Source organism: Lycium barbarum, chromosome 12, assembly GCF_019175385.1.
Source record: "Lycium barbarum isolate Lr01 chromosome 12, ASM1917538v2, whole genome shotgun sequence".
Classification (NCBI taxonomy): domain Eukaryota; kingdom Viridiplantae; phylum Streptophyta; class Magnoliopsida; order Solanales; family Solanaceae; genus Lycium; species Lycium barbarum.
Window position 1 is genome coordinate 69,303,068 of NC_083348.1, and position 14,535 is coordinate 69,317,602.

A 14,535-nucleotide genomic window follows, 5' to 3' on the forward strand; every position below is an offset into this window, starting at 1 on the left:
CCTGTCTTATTAGTAGTCGCATTATCGTAGTATAATTTCTTGCGCTCTGATTTATGCTATTATCTGTTATTTCCTGTGCTTTGATTATTCTATGTTATCTGTGTAGCTTGCGTTATTTCATTTCCATATTTCTTTGAATCTCTTAGCCTTATCTGACCTCTTTTTTTATGTTTTTATTGAGCCGAGGGCCTTTTGAAAACAACCGTCTTACCTTGGTAGGAGTAAGGTCTGCGTACACTCTACCCTCTCCAGACCCCACGTTGTGGGATTTCACAGGGTTATTGTTGTTGTTGTTGTATTTTACATCGGAGATCACTGCGAAGGCAAAAAATAAAAAGGCTAAGTACAGGACCTAGTCTATCCGGAATGGCTGGAGCCAGAGGGTTCGGACACTGTCCGCTCAGAGTCGTCGGAGTCATCCCCGAGTCAAAATTTGATACGCTCAAATTACACCTATTAATGGCGTAAAGCGGACGTTGTCAAATATAGTAACTCAACAAGGTTGGGGTCGAATCCCACAGGGAATATGGAGAGAAAAGGATACTAATCGAATGCGATACTAGTCTTTAAAGGCTTTAATCCTATTCCTGATAGTTTGAAATATTTGTTGAATAATGTAATTAAATATTTTGACTGGAATTGTATTTAATGCGAGATAGAGACTAAGGTTGTGTTTCCCAATTTGATTAGATATTATGCTTCAGGTTTCAATGTGATATATTTCTAATGGTTGTTATATAAATATGCACTTGATCTCTTAAGGACTTCCTAATGTTTCCCAACAGTTAAGTCGTATTCCCTCTTTATGATTCTTCCGAATATAAAAGAGTTGCAATCGAAGAATGATCAATAATGCCAATTTACACTTGTTCTTATCCCTAAGTTAGTCTATTAAACGAGGGTTAACGCCTCGAGTCATTGTTATTCAATCTTACCAATACTAACTCTCTTTTCCAAAAAAAGTTAATATAATGGCTTAGGCTAATGCTTGCAATCATCACCCAACGCTAAATCACAAAGACAGAATAAATACCAACAATCATTATGCATATATCAATAATAGAAACCCATTCACATTATATCCATCATGGGACTTACAACCTTAGCTTTAAAATTAGCTACTCATAATTTTGGCTAACAAAGAAAGCTTAAAAGTTGACATAATGTACTTACGATGCGAATACAATGTGGAATGGAAGTGAAGTTGTTGCTTGAAATGCTCCAACCACTTCTAATGTGAAAGACCTAAAGTTAATGCTCTCAAAAGAAATCTGGCTGCTGAATTAAAACCCTACATTAAGTATTTATAGAGCCAAAAATCGCGCCAAGTTTCTGGACAAAAACACCCTTACGCGGTATCGTTACGGACCGTAACCCAGGTTACGGTCCATCCTTCAGTTCATCATTTGTCAGCTTGTTGTTACGGGCACCATGCGACGGACCGTAACCTGTGTTACAGACCGTCCTTCTGAGGCGTAACTTGTGATATTACTTGGCAACTCTCTGAAAATTTGGCTGATGTTACGGTGAGATGTTATGGACCGTGACATGAGTTACGAACCGTAACACCACATCGTAACACCGATGGTTTCCAAGAAAACTCTTTGGAAATTTGGGTCCTGTTACGGTTCAATGTTACGGACCGTAACATGCGTTACGGATCGTAATTCATAGCGACACATATCCTTTCTGGTACGGATCACGTTACGGTCCGTAACATGAGTTACGGATCCCGTTAAGGTCCGTACCATGAGTTACAGACCGTTATTTAGATCCATTTTGTCCATTTTCAGCATTTCATCTCATTTCCGAACCTTAGTCAACCAATCCTATAAAACACAAAAATAACATAAGAAACAATGTAAAAACACTTAAAAACAAGCAACACTTCTAGTTACAAAGGCATAAAATGTGCCGAAATTCACGGCACATCAACACCCCCAACTTAAGCTTTTGCTTATCCTCAAGCAACTACAATAAGACTCACTACTAACACACGACATCTTAGCAAAATAAGAATGACTACGGTGGTTTTGGCATGTGTTTCTAGCACGGACTCTTCAATCCAAGAAAAATATTTAGGCTCTTATCCATCTCCTATTTGTGACACAAGACGCACATTTAAGAAAAATTGCAATTTACTATGCAACCTCAATTAATGACACAATCATAGTACGGGAGTCTCTATGCACATGAATTTCAACTTCCGGAAGCCAGTTAATTTGCAATCTACCAACCCTATGCCCTCACATAGACCAAAGAATGTCCCAACACACATTTATAAAATAAATGGGACAGAGAACTAAAGAGACAGAAGGACACTCACACTCACAAAGAAATTTGCATACCATGCGTGCACATACCATAGGCTTGCCTTTATTTTCCATGCCTTCAACTTTGAACAATTTGATTGTGATCACATTAGGACTTTTTAGGCTTGTAACATTGGCTTAGGGACGGGTAGGATGAATATTTGGATAGTGGTGACTCACCCTCCTTGACGCTTCTTTTTGACTTCATTCACCTCTCTTCCTCTTACAGCTTCAGCGTGGATTTATTCATAAATTTTTTTTATATATATATATATATATATATATATATATATATATATATCCACACTGAATCATGCCCCGCAATACTCACGATCACCCCCAACAGGCCTTTGGCCTTACTTTCCGCATTTTTCACTTATCACCCCCATCTTAGGCTTTTAGCCTCATTTTCCGCATTTCTCACTTATCACCCCCAACTTAGGCTTTTAGCCTCATTTGTCATTCTTCAGTGTCAAGGAGGGACTTGGTACCAAATGGGTTTATTCACAGAAGGAAAGGTTAGTTCACGGCTAATCAAAGAAAAAGTCTATAGTCTCAAAATGGGAGACTAGGGATCATTTTCTGTACGAGCTAGGCTCATTTAAGATAAACAGGCTTTGGAGTCAATACAAAGAAAGCCTAGGATCACTTCACAATCAAACTCTCCTTAGAATTCACGCACGACCAACCAGGTAAGTTCTAGATTACACGCATCATACACAAATGGAAACTAAGAACTCACAACACAATGGCATAAGGATTGTTTAAATATTCTGACTTCACTTCCGTTTGAAGATTTCACATACATGGACACCCTTTATTTGCAATGTCATTAAAAGAACCATACATGTCAATAACAACAACTCATTCTTGATGTACATCACAAATTATTTTTTCGGAGGGATATCATTGACTTGTAAAAATCACTTTTATATATGCTAGGAACACGGACCACCACCACTTAAGTCATCATTACTTTACTCTTAATTAACCATCATAAACATGCCAGGTTCAACATACACATAACATTCTTCGGGAATAGAACACATAGCAAAGAACAGCCGAAGAAGGTCCAAACACATACTTAATAATAAAAACAATACCAACAAAACAAAAACAATAACAATTGTCCTAAACACATGCTTACTATCACAATTTGGGCTAAAATACCCACAAAAACAAAACCATAATAAATAATATCCAATTTATCAAAGCAATACCCACAATACCAATAAAAACAGTAATTACCCACACCCCAACTTAGAAACATGCATTTCCCTCAATGCATCAATATAAAGCATCAAAAGAATGGAGGGCCTCCTTGGAGCGCACTAGGCACTCGGATCTGCAGCAGCATCATGAGGTGGAGCAATGGTGGTGTCAGGCTGGCCAACACGAGAAGGATGGTGAGTTGGCTCAATGGGATGGGATGAGCTAGAAGTAGCTCCAGTGGTGTCCGTACTCAGCCGAGACTCATGTCGGAGCTTCTTCAAGGTGCGCTGCTCCTCGTCCTCATTCTGTGGGCGCAAATCAGCAAATGGATCATGACTCTGGATGATGGGATCTAGGTTTTCATCGTCTGACGTGGTTCTCCTGCGCTTACCTTTGGCCAAAGAGTGGGTATCCTCTACTAATTCCTCGTCATGCTCCTCCTCAACCGTGTCCTCGATCTCATCATCCCCAAGTAGACTCTGAACCGGCTGGTATAAGCTCTGTACTAACTCTGTGTGTACTTTTAGAAGCTGGTCCGTCACAACAGCCACGTCATCCTTGACAGATCGCAACTCATTCCGAATAGTGCTCAACTCCATAGAAGGGTGTGTCCTAGTCAGCTCAGTCATTCTGTTCTCAATACCATCTATCTGAGAGTGGATCCGTAGGTGGTCATCAGCCAGCTGTTCTTTGATTGGCCGCAACGCAGCATCAATAGCTCTTTTAGTGTACAATTTCAGCTCAGTCATGAGCTACTTGACTTGCTTATATTTGTGATCTGCTTGCAAGACCACTGCCCCAAAATTCTCCCGGTTGAACATCATTTTTCTTGCAAGCTCGGGTGGGATTCCCGGTATTGGCTGAGCCGGTGCTGGGCTCGCTCCAGTTGACGAGGTAAGACCACCCGAAGTAGGTGTGGCTGGGGCTGGCATGGGCTGTGCAGCATAATCAGCAGGTGGAGCCTCAACATCTGTGGGCTGACCCACGGTAGTTTCCTCAGCACCCATGATAGCTAAGGGTAAAACATCTAATCCCGTCGGCTCCTCCGACACATCAATAGACGAGGCAGATGGCAGTGAACCTTGGCTTAGCATATCATCCCTCCTCTTTGTGATGTCGTAGATACTCCTGGCGATTACACTGTGATCGATCAAGGGGAAGGGTTCTGGTCCCTCGCGCAAGCATAAGAGCGTAAGCAGACATGGATGAATGAGGGAAGTGGCTGGCTGGGTGGTTCTCTCCCGGAGATCTGCTGCTACTAGTCGTCCGAAGTTGATTTTATACATCAACATAATGGCAGCCACAAGAACAACCCTGTCCGGAGTCAAATAATTATCTGACTGGGTAGGAAGGATGCGGAATAGAACAATCTGCCACCAAAACTTTGCCTCTGGCGTGAGGGTGTTTTTCCAAATCCGTGTGGTGGCTGTCAACTTTGGCACTATGGCCCATTCGGTATCTGCTATTCGTGCAATAACTGAAGCCACCCATTTTCGGACGGAGATTGTATCCTTCTATTCAATTTGTATACAAAATCCCTTTATTCCGCTGCTGTAGGCTCTATATAATCCTCCCCGAATAGTATTCTATTGATGGCCATCGGAGAGATGTTGATCTTCTTTTTTCGCACTACTACCTCGGTCATGGCCGACACTTAAGTTGCGCGCTGCCCTTTTTTTAGTGATTTGAATACAACAGCCGCATAAGAAGCGTAGAATTCCCAAACAAGAGCCGGGATGTAGGACCCCATAGGGTTTTTCAAAAACTCAAACTTGTGGAATCGGATGGTGTCATGAATGCCCGGACATCCTTCGAGACCATCGAAATTGACATTTCGTTCCTTGAAAATACTTCTCCTCGAGTCCTTTCCCTCATTCTTTGCTAGCTCACAACCTTTATTATACAGTTCTTCAGATCCCTCTACCGAAAACCGAAGGTCTTTCTCATACATTTCCCTCATCCGGATGTCTGTCTCTCTCCGTTCTTGTTCGCACTCTTTTTCGCGCTCCTCCGCAGTAGGCTGCAGGCTTCTTTGTAGCTCTTTTGTCCTTACTTTGATCTTCATCACGCAGCCGTGAGGTGACTTTGCTTGCAGCACGACCCTTTCCCTTGCCTGCAACCTTGGGTGAAACCTTTTTTCTTTGCTTTGGGTTACCCATACCTGTGGAAGGCAAAGTTAGATATGATGTACGAGAAGCTGTTAAATTATACACTGTATTGATTCAAGTTAAGGATTTCAATTAGCCCAGGCACCGTAACACAGTCGACGGACCGTCGATGGTGTTACGGGCCGTATCTCCAACCGTAACTCAAATGGTTCATTTATAGCAAAGGAAACGTAACACAATCGACGGTCCGTAACATAGGTTACGGTCCGTAACATCCTACCGTAACAGGACCAAAATTTCCAGAAAGTTTACTGGAAATTTGAGAGGTGTTACGGTATGATGTTACGGTCTGTAACTCGTGTTACAGTCCGTAACACCTCACCGTAACGTCTCTCAAAATTCCAGAAAGTTTTCATGGAAATCATCAATGTTACGATGTGGTGTTACGGTCCGTAACATAGGTTACGATCCGTAACATCCCACCGTAACATCAGCCAAATTTCCAGAAAGTTTTCATGGAATTTATCGGTGTTACAAAAGATATTACGGTCCGTAACACACGTTACGGCCCGTAACATAGAACGACGGGCAACAGGTTAACAGACAAATTGTTTGGCCAAATTTCTTGTTTTAAGCACGAGGCCACGATTTTTGACTTTATGCTCCATGGGTATGGTGTAAAATAACATTTTATCCCTTCACAAATCTCGGGTTACTCAGACTTCACCCGGTTTTACCAAAGTTTTCTTTGGAACCTTTTATCGAACAGTTGGTGGGCAAACCGATTTAGTAATTTCACGAATGAAACTTTCAATCGGGATGCCTTCCGATTCAGTGGGAAAAAATGTGCTTGTGCCAACGAATCTTTCATACAGCAAACATACCAATCCCAACCCCCAACCATTGTCAAATCCCGCTCAATTAATCAATGGGAATTTAAACTAAATCAACACAATCAAAACACTAAATTCGAGACATGGCAGACAAATCTATACATGAAATATCATAGCAATTGCGTCGATATAATAAGAAAGAGAGTTAATACCTGATCGTTGGTGATGATTGGATTAAACTCGAATCGTAAAATACAGATTTTTAACAAGAAAACAACAACTATGATAGAAGAAATATGAGGGAGACTAGCAGATGAAGAGAAAGAAAAGAAGAGAGAAAGAAGGGAGTTATGATGGAGAGGGAATTAAAGAGGTTGAAGGCACTGGTTCGTTTTTTTTTAAAACTTTGCAACTGTCGGGTCATGTATTTAAACATTCCCGACGGTTACGTTCCCTCTTACGGACCGTAACCTGAGATACGGGACGTATCACGTGTTAAGGTCTGTATTACCTGTCGTAACGTGTGCAAAATTTCCAGTGAATGTCCAGATTTTTATCAAAGTTACGACCATGTGTTATGGTCCGTAACATGTATGACGCTCCGTAACGCAAACCGTAACACTCTTCCTCCATCTTTCAGTGATTTCTGATTTTCTTTTTCGCTTGTTAAGCTCCATGATACGAACCGTACCATGCATTACGGGCCGTAACGTGGAGTGTCTCGTCTAGGGAAACTCGACAGTTATTTGGCCTCTTCAGTTCTCAAAATTCTACCACATTAGCACCTTAAAAACAGAAAAGAAAACAAAGGAAATACAAAATTTAAACTACTTACAAGGCGGTAAATGTGGGTTGCCTCCCACACAGCGCTTGGTTTAACGTCACAGCTCGACGAGATACCTCATTTTCGAGTTCAGGAACCGTATTTCAAACGATACCTATCAACGACCTTACCATTATCAATACACCAATGGTAATGCTTCACTCTTTGTGCATTCACCTTAAAATTTCGAGTGCCATCCTCGGATTTCACCTTAATGACGTTTCCATTCGGGGAAACACTTGCGATTTCAAAAGGACCAGACCACCGAGACTTTAACTTGCCTGGAAAGAACTTTAGGCGTGAATTGTACAACAAGACCAAGTCCTTTGGATGAAAATCCCTTTTTAGGATTTTCGAGTCATTATAGTATTTCATCTTTTCCTTGTACAGTGTTGCACTTTCATAGGCATTGTACCTAAATTCATCCATCTCATTGATTTGAAACAACCTCAGCTTTGTTGCTTCATGCCTGTCCATATTCAGCTTTTTCAATGCCCAAAGGGCTTTATGCTCAAGCTCAATAGGCAAATGACATGCCTTCCCAAATACCAACTTATACGGTGAAGTCCCAATAGGCATTTTGAACGCCGTGCGATATGCCCATAAAGCATCATCCAACTTTTTGGACCAGTCAGTGCGATTCACATTGACCGTCTTCGCCAAAATGCTTTTTATCTCTCTGTTTGAGACCTCAACCTGACCACTTGTCTGAGAATGATATGGAGTGGAAACCCTGTGATGCACGCCATATTTTTAAAGAAGATCAGCAAATAGTTTGTTACAGAAATAAGAGCCACCATCACTAATAATAGCTTTAGGAGTGCCAAATCTAGTAAAGATGTTCTTTTCTAGAAAGGTATTGACTCTCCTACCATCATTGTTAGGAAAGGCCACCGCCTCCACCCATTTAGAGACATAATCCACTGCAACAAGAATGTACTTCAGGCCGTAGGAGCTCACGAAGGGCCCCATAAAATCAATCCCCCATACATCGAAGAGCTCCACCTCAAGAACAAAATTCATCAGAGTTTCATGCCTCCTACCTATCGTGCCCTGGCGTTGGCATTTATCACAAGAGCGTGCCAACATATTTGCATTACGATAAATGGCTGGCTAGTAGTAGTCACACTCTAATACCTTGGCTGCGGTTCTATTTCCACTGTGATGCCCACCAACCAGAGAATCATGACACGCCTTCAAAATATCCATCACCTCAGATTCAGCCACACATCTTCTGATCATATTGTCAGTACAAGTCCTGAATAAGTAAGGCTCATCCCAATAATACTGTCGGCAATCTCTCAAGAACTTCTTTTTTTGATATGTCTTCAACTCTTCAGGAACGATGCAGTTACCAAATAATTGGGAATATCGGCATACCATGGTGCCACGTCATTGGAGATGATCAAGACTCTTTCATTCGGAAAAGTGTCATCAATATCCAGCCCATCAATCGGTCTCTCTGGTGCTTCAAGTCTGGAGAGATAGTCAGCTACTTGATTTTCTGACCCTTTTCGGTCTTTGACTTTAAAGTCAAATTCCTGTAGCAACAACACCCATCTTATCAACCGAGGCTTAGCATCCCTTTTAGCCATCAAGTAGCACAAGGCAGCATGGTCAGTGTGAACCACTACCTTAGCACCCAACAAATAAGCTCAGAACTTTTCAAAGGCATAAACAATAGCAAGTAGTTCCTACTCCGTTACTGTATAGTTCAGTTGAGCTCCATTTAATGTTTTGCTGGCATAATAAATTGGGTGCAAGATTTTGTTTAGCCGCTGACCAAGCACAACCCCAATTGCAAGACCACTGGCTTCACACATTAATTCAAAGGGCAACGACCAATCTGGGGACACGACAATAGGTGCAGAGGTTAATTTCAGCTTCAACTCATCGAAAGCCTTGATGCATTTCTCATCAAAATTGAATTTGGCCTCTTTTTCCAAGAGTTTGCACATTGGGTTTGCAATTTTTGAGAAGTCTTTGATAAATATCCTATAGAATCCGGCGTGCCCCAGGAAACTCCGAATTCCTTTTACTGAAATGGGTGGAGGGAGTTTTGAAATCACATCGATTTTGTCTTGATCAACCTCAATCCCTCTTTCGGAAATCTAATGGCCAAGGACAATTCCCTCCTTTACCATAAAATGACATTTTTCCCAGTTGAGAACGAGGTTTTTATCCTCACACCTTTGCAGTACCCGATCAAGACGGTCTAAATATTCATCGAATGAATCTCCTACCATAGAGAAGTCATCCATGAAGACTTCAAGAAAGTTTTCAACCATGTCAGAGAATATCGACATCATGCATCATTGAAAAGTAGCAGGGGCATTGCAAAAGACCAAATGTCATTTGGCTGAAAGCGAATGTCCCATCGGGACAAGTGAAAGTAGTCTTTTCTTGGTCTTCCAATGCAATGTTGATTTGGTTGTAACCTGAGTACCCATCCAAGAAACAATAATAAGACCTTCCAGCTAGCCGATCAAGCATTTGATCAATAAAAGGCATAGGGAAATGCAAGCTGCCGTGTTCAGCTTCCGGTAGTCCATACACACTCTCCAACCGGTGACAGTTCTTGTCGAAATCAACTCATTTTTTGAGTTAGGGACAACAGTGATGCCCCCTTTCTTTGGCACACACTGGACTGGACTTACCCATGGACTGTTGACAATTGGGTAAACCACCCCAGCATCTAGCCACTTAATAATCTCTTTCTTTACCACCTCTTGCCTCGGTGGATTCAATCTTCGCTGATGCTCAACACTTGGTGAACTTTCCTCCTCCAACTGAATTCGGTGCTCACAAATTCCGGAGGGAATCCCCCGGATGTCTGCAATAGTCCAACCCAAAACTCTTAAATGCTTCCTCAAGACTGCGATGCGTCTTTGAATTTGGCCCTCATTCAGAAGTGATGACACAATAACTAGAAGGGTAGCATTTGCTCCAAGAAACACATATTTAAGATGAGATGGAAGTTTCTTGAGTTCCAACTTCGGTGGCTCAATAATTGATGGTTTTGATGGTGGAGTTGTTCGTTTCTCTAAATCAAGAGACGGTTTCTTGGGCTCATAAGAGTAAGACCCCAGACCGGTGAGTGAATTCACTGTCTCAATATATCCCTCCATTTGTTCGGCATCAAAATTCACCAAGATGGCCAATAATGCTTCACTCAAGCATTCTTCCTCCATTTTAAATTCCAGTGCTTCATCCACCCCATCAACAGAGTTTATGACTGAAATACTTTGATAAGGACTAGGTAATTTCATGCCTTTGCTAGCGTGAAAAGTCACCTCCTCATCATTCACCCGTAACTTAATCTCGTGCTTCTCGCAATCCATAAGAGCCTTCCCTGTCGCAAGGAATGACCTTTCCAGAATAATAGGAATTTCCTGATCAATAGCACAATCTAGAATCACGAAATTTGCCGGCAGTAGGAATTTTTCAATTTGAACAAGCATATCATCAACTACCCCCACTAGCCTTTTTATCGATCTGTCAGCCATCTGCAACCTAATGGTAGTTGGCCTTGGCATCGCTAATCCCGATCTCTTGAAAATTTCCAGGGGCATAATATTTATGCTAGCCCCATTATCATTCAAAGCCCTGACAAATTTTTGCTGCCCTATGGTGCATGGAATTGTGAATACTCCAGGATCTTCCCTCTTTTGCACTGTGGTCTTGGAAAGAATAGTACTAACGCGGTGAGTGATACCCACAGTGTCGTGTTTCAATGGCTTCTTCTTCTTTGTTAAGAGATCCTTCAAATACTTAGCAAAGCCAGACATTTCTTGGACAGCGTCCATGAAAGGAATGTTCATTGTCAACTGCTTGAGTTGATCGTAGAATCACAAGCACTTGTCATCTTCTATTTTTCTCACTAGCCTTTGAGGAAAGGGCGGTGAAGATTTGAACAATTGGCTCAACAGGCGGAGAGCGCTAGAAAGTTTTGCCTTCCCCCTTTCCTGTTTTTCTCCTTGTGCCTTGAGATTTTCAAGATTCTATTCCTCTTCAGCTACAATAGGAACTTCCTCCTCTGCTTCTTCCTCCACAATATCATCAGATACATCAGGTTGCACTTCTTCTTCAACAATTGGCTCAAGATCAATCACCTTTTTATTAGCACTTTGAAGTATTTTTCCACTTCTGGTGCTAACAACAGCTACATGCTTCACAAAGTTTACCCCACTACCTTTTGGATTTGGAACTGTATCACTTAGTAGTTGTCTACGTTGAGGAGTATGCACTTCTCTGGAAAGGTCTCTGAATTGCGCTTCGAGCTTCTGAATGGAAGCTGAATGAGATAGTTGGACCTGAGACATTCCCTTGATTGTGCTCTCTGTTCTGTCTTGATTCATTAGCATTTCTGCATCATACTTTTCAGTTTCGCAAAATCATTAGACGTGTTGCCAGCAGAGTTGCTAGCTGAATTATCTCTCCACTGTTGGGAATTGGATGCTTGCCCCCTAGGTGGAATGTAGGGGTTTGAGCTCTTGTTGCCATAATTATTGTAGTTGTAATTCTCTTGATTTGGATTGCCCTGATCATTTCTGCTATAATTGTTCCCGTGAAATTTTTGTTGATGCTTTTGCCATGGGTGATTACCCGGACCTTGATAATTTTGCCGTTGATAACCCCTTTGCGAGTTGTTGACATAATCAGCATCTTCATATTATGTCTGCCCCTCTAGATAAGCTTCTTCAGAGACTTGGTACATTCCGGGAGCATGAGGTGGCATCTCCTCGACAACATTAACACCTTTGGCTTCTTTCTCCATAAGCCTCTTCGATAATAAATCCACGGTGGTTTGCAATTGAGCAAAGGCAAGATCTCGCTCATAATTTTCTTTGGCCACCGCGGCAGCAGAGGGACTACCATATGATAGGATTTCACTATCACTAGAATGCCAAGCTTGGTTGTGGGTAGTAAGCTTGTCGAGCAACCTGGTGATGTTGACAAATGATTTGTCCATGAAGCATCCCCTAGCTACAGTATTGACAACAATTTGATTCATGGTATCTAACCCCTTGTAGAACTTCTCGGTGAGGATAGCATCCGGAAATCCATGAGTCGGAGATTGAGATAGATAGTATTTGAGACGCTCCCATGCTGCATATAATTGTTCCCCCGGAAGTTGTTTGAACTCAAAGATCTTGTCCCGAAGCTCAAACTTTTTGCTTGGTGGGAACCATTTTTTCAAGAATATATTGGCTAACTTGTTCCAGGTATGAATAGTATTGCTGGTGAGCTTTTCATACCATTCCCTTGCTTGGCCAACCAAGGAATATTTGAAGACCCGTAATCGCAGTGCATCAACAGGAACAATACCTTGGGATTATTGAGAACATACATGCAGGAAGTTCGTCAGGTGTCGGAGTGGAAAATCCTCCGAAGAATTCCGGAAATAGCCTTCAAGTTTCAATAGCTGATAGACAGAACTATCAATTTTGAACTTAGCATTTCCCGTTCTAGGAGGAACCACAGCAGAAGCATAATCAGCTTCATTGATGAATTCTGCAAATACATTCTCATCCTCCTCCTCTTCTGGTGCAGGAGGGTTCACTTGGAGTCCCCCTTGGTTTCCTTGATTGCGATTGGGTCTTCCTGCCATGTTCACCTGGTTCACTACAACAGAAAACAAGGTGTGATGGAATAGAAAAAGTTTTAAAGAAGAGTACACAACAATTAGTAATTTCTAAACCGTATTCCCCGGCAACAGTGCCAAAATTTGATACGCTCAAATTACACCTATTAATGGCGTAAAGCAGACGTTGTCAAATATAGTAACCCAACAAGGTTGGGGTCGAATCCCATAGGGAATATGAAGAGAAAAGAATACTAATCGTATGCGATACTAGTCTTTAAAAACTTTAATCCTATTCCTGATAGTTTGAAATATTTGTTGAATAATGTAATTAAATATTTTGACTGGAATTGTATTTAATGCGAGATAGAGACTAAGGTTGTGTTCCCCAATTTGATTAGATATTATGCTTCAGGTTTTGATATATTTCTAATGGTTGTTATATAAATATGCACTTGATCTCTTAAGGACTTCCTAATGTTTCCCAACAGTTAAGTCGTATTTCCTCTTTATGATTCTTCCGAATATAAAAGAGTTGCAATCGAAGAATGACCAATAATGCCAATTTAGACTTGTTCTTATCCCTAAGTTAGTCTATTAAACGAGGGTTAACGCCTCGAGTCATTGTTATTCAATCTTACCAATACTAACTCTCTTTTCTAAGAAAAGTTAATATAATGGCTTAGGCTAATGCTTGCAATCATCACCCAACGCTAAATCACAAAGACAGAATAAATACCAACAACCATTATGCATATATCAATAATAGAAACACATTCACATAATATCCATCATGGGACTCACAACCTTAGCTTTAAAATTAGCTACTCATAATTTTGGCTAACAAAGAAAGCTTAAAAGTTGACATAATGTACTTACGATGCGAATACAATGTGGAATGGAAGTGAAGTTGTTGCTTGAAATGGTCCAACCACTTCTAATATGAAAGACCTAAAGTTAATGCTCTCAAAAGAAATCTGGCTGCTGAATTAAAACCCTACATTAAGTATTTATAGAGCAAAAAATCGCGCCAAATTTCTGGACAAAAACACCCTTACGCGGTATCGTTACGGACCGTAACCCAGGTTACGGTCCATCCTTCAGTTCGTCATTTGTCAGCTTGTTGTTACGGCCACCATGCGACGGACCGTAACCTGTGTTACGGACCGTCCTTCTGAGGCGTAACTTGTGACATTACTTGGCAACTCTTTGGAAATTTAGCTGATGTTACGGTGAGATGTTACGGACCGTAACATGAGTTACGGACCATAACACCATATCGTAACACCGATGGTTTCCAAGAAAACTCTCTGAAAATTTGGGTCGTCTTACGGTTCAATGTTACGGACCGTAACATGCGTTACAGACCGTAATTCATAGCGGCACGTATCCTTTCTGGTACGGATCACGTTACGTTCCGTAACATGAGTTACAGATCCTATTACGGTCCGTAACGTGAGCTACGGACCGTCATTTGGCTTCATTTTGTCCGTTTTTCAGCATTTCATCTCATTTCCGATCCTTAGTCAACCAATCCTATAAAACACAAAAATAACATAAGAAACAATGTAAAAACACTTAAAAACAAGCAACACTTTTAGTTACAAAGGCATAAAATGTGCTGAATTTCATACTCAGCAGCAATAGTGGCATGAGCCTCGGC

The 14,535-nt window shown here is 41.3% G+C and overlaps 1 non-coding gene across 1 annotated transcript; it reads left to right on the plus strand.

Annotated features, from left to right (window-relative positions):
• The first annotated feature begins 12,348 nt into the window (after window positions 1–12,348).
• On the plus strand, window positions 12,349–12,455 carry LOC132625346 (small nucleolar RNA R71). The gene has a single exon (XR_009576784.1). It is a non-coding gene; the product is annotated as a small nucleolar RNA R71 (small nucleolar RNA).
• Window positions 12,456–14,535: the final 2,080 nt, after the last annotated feature.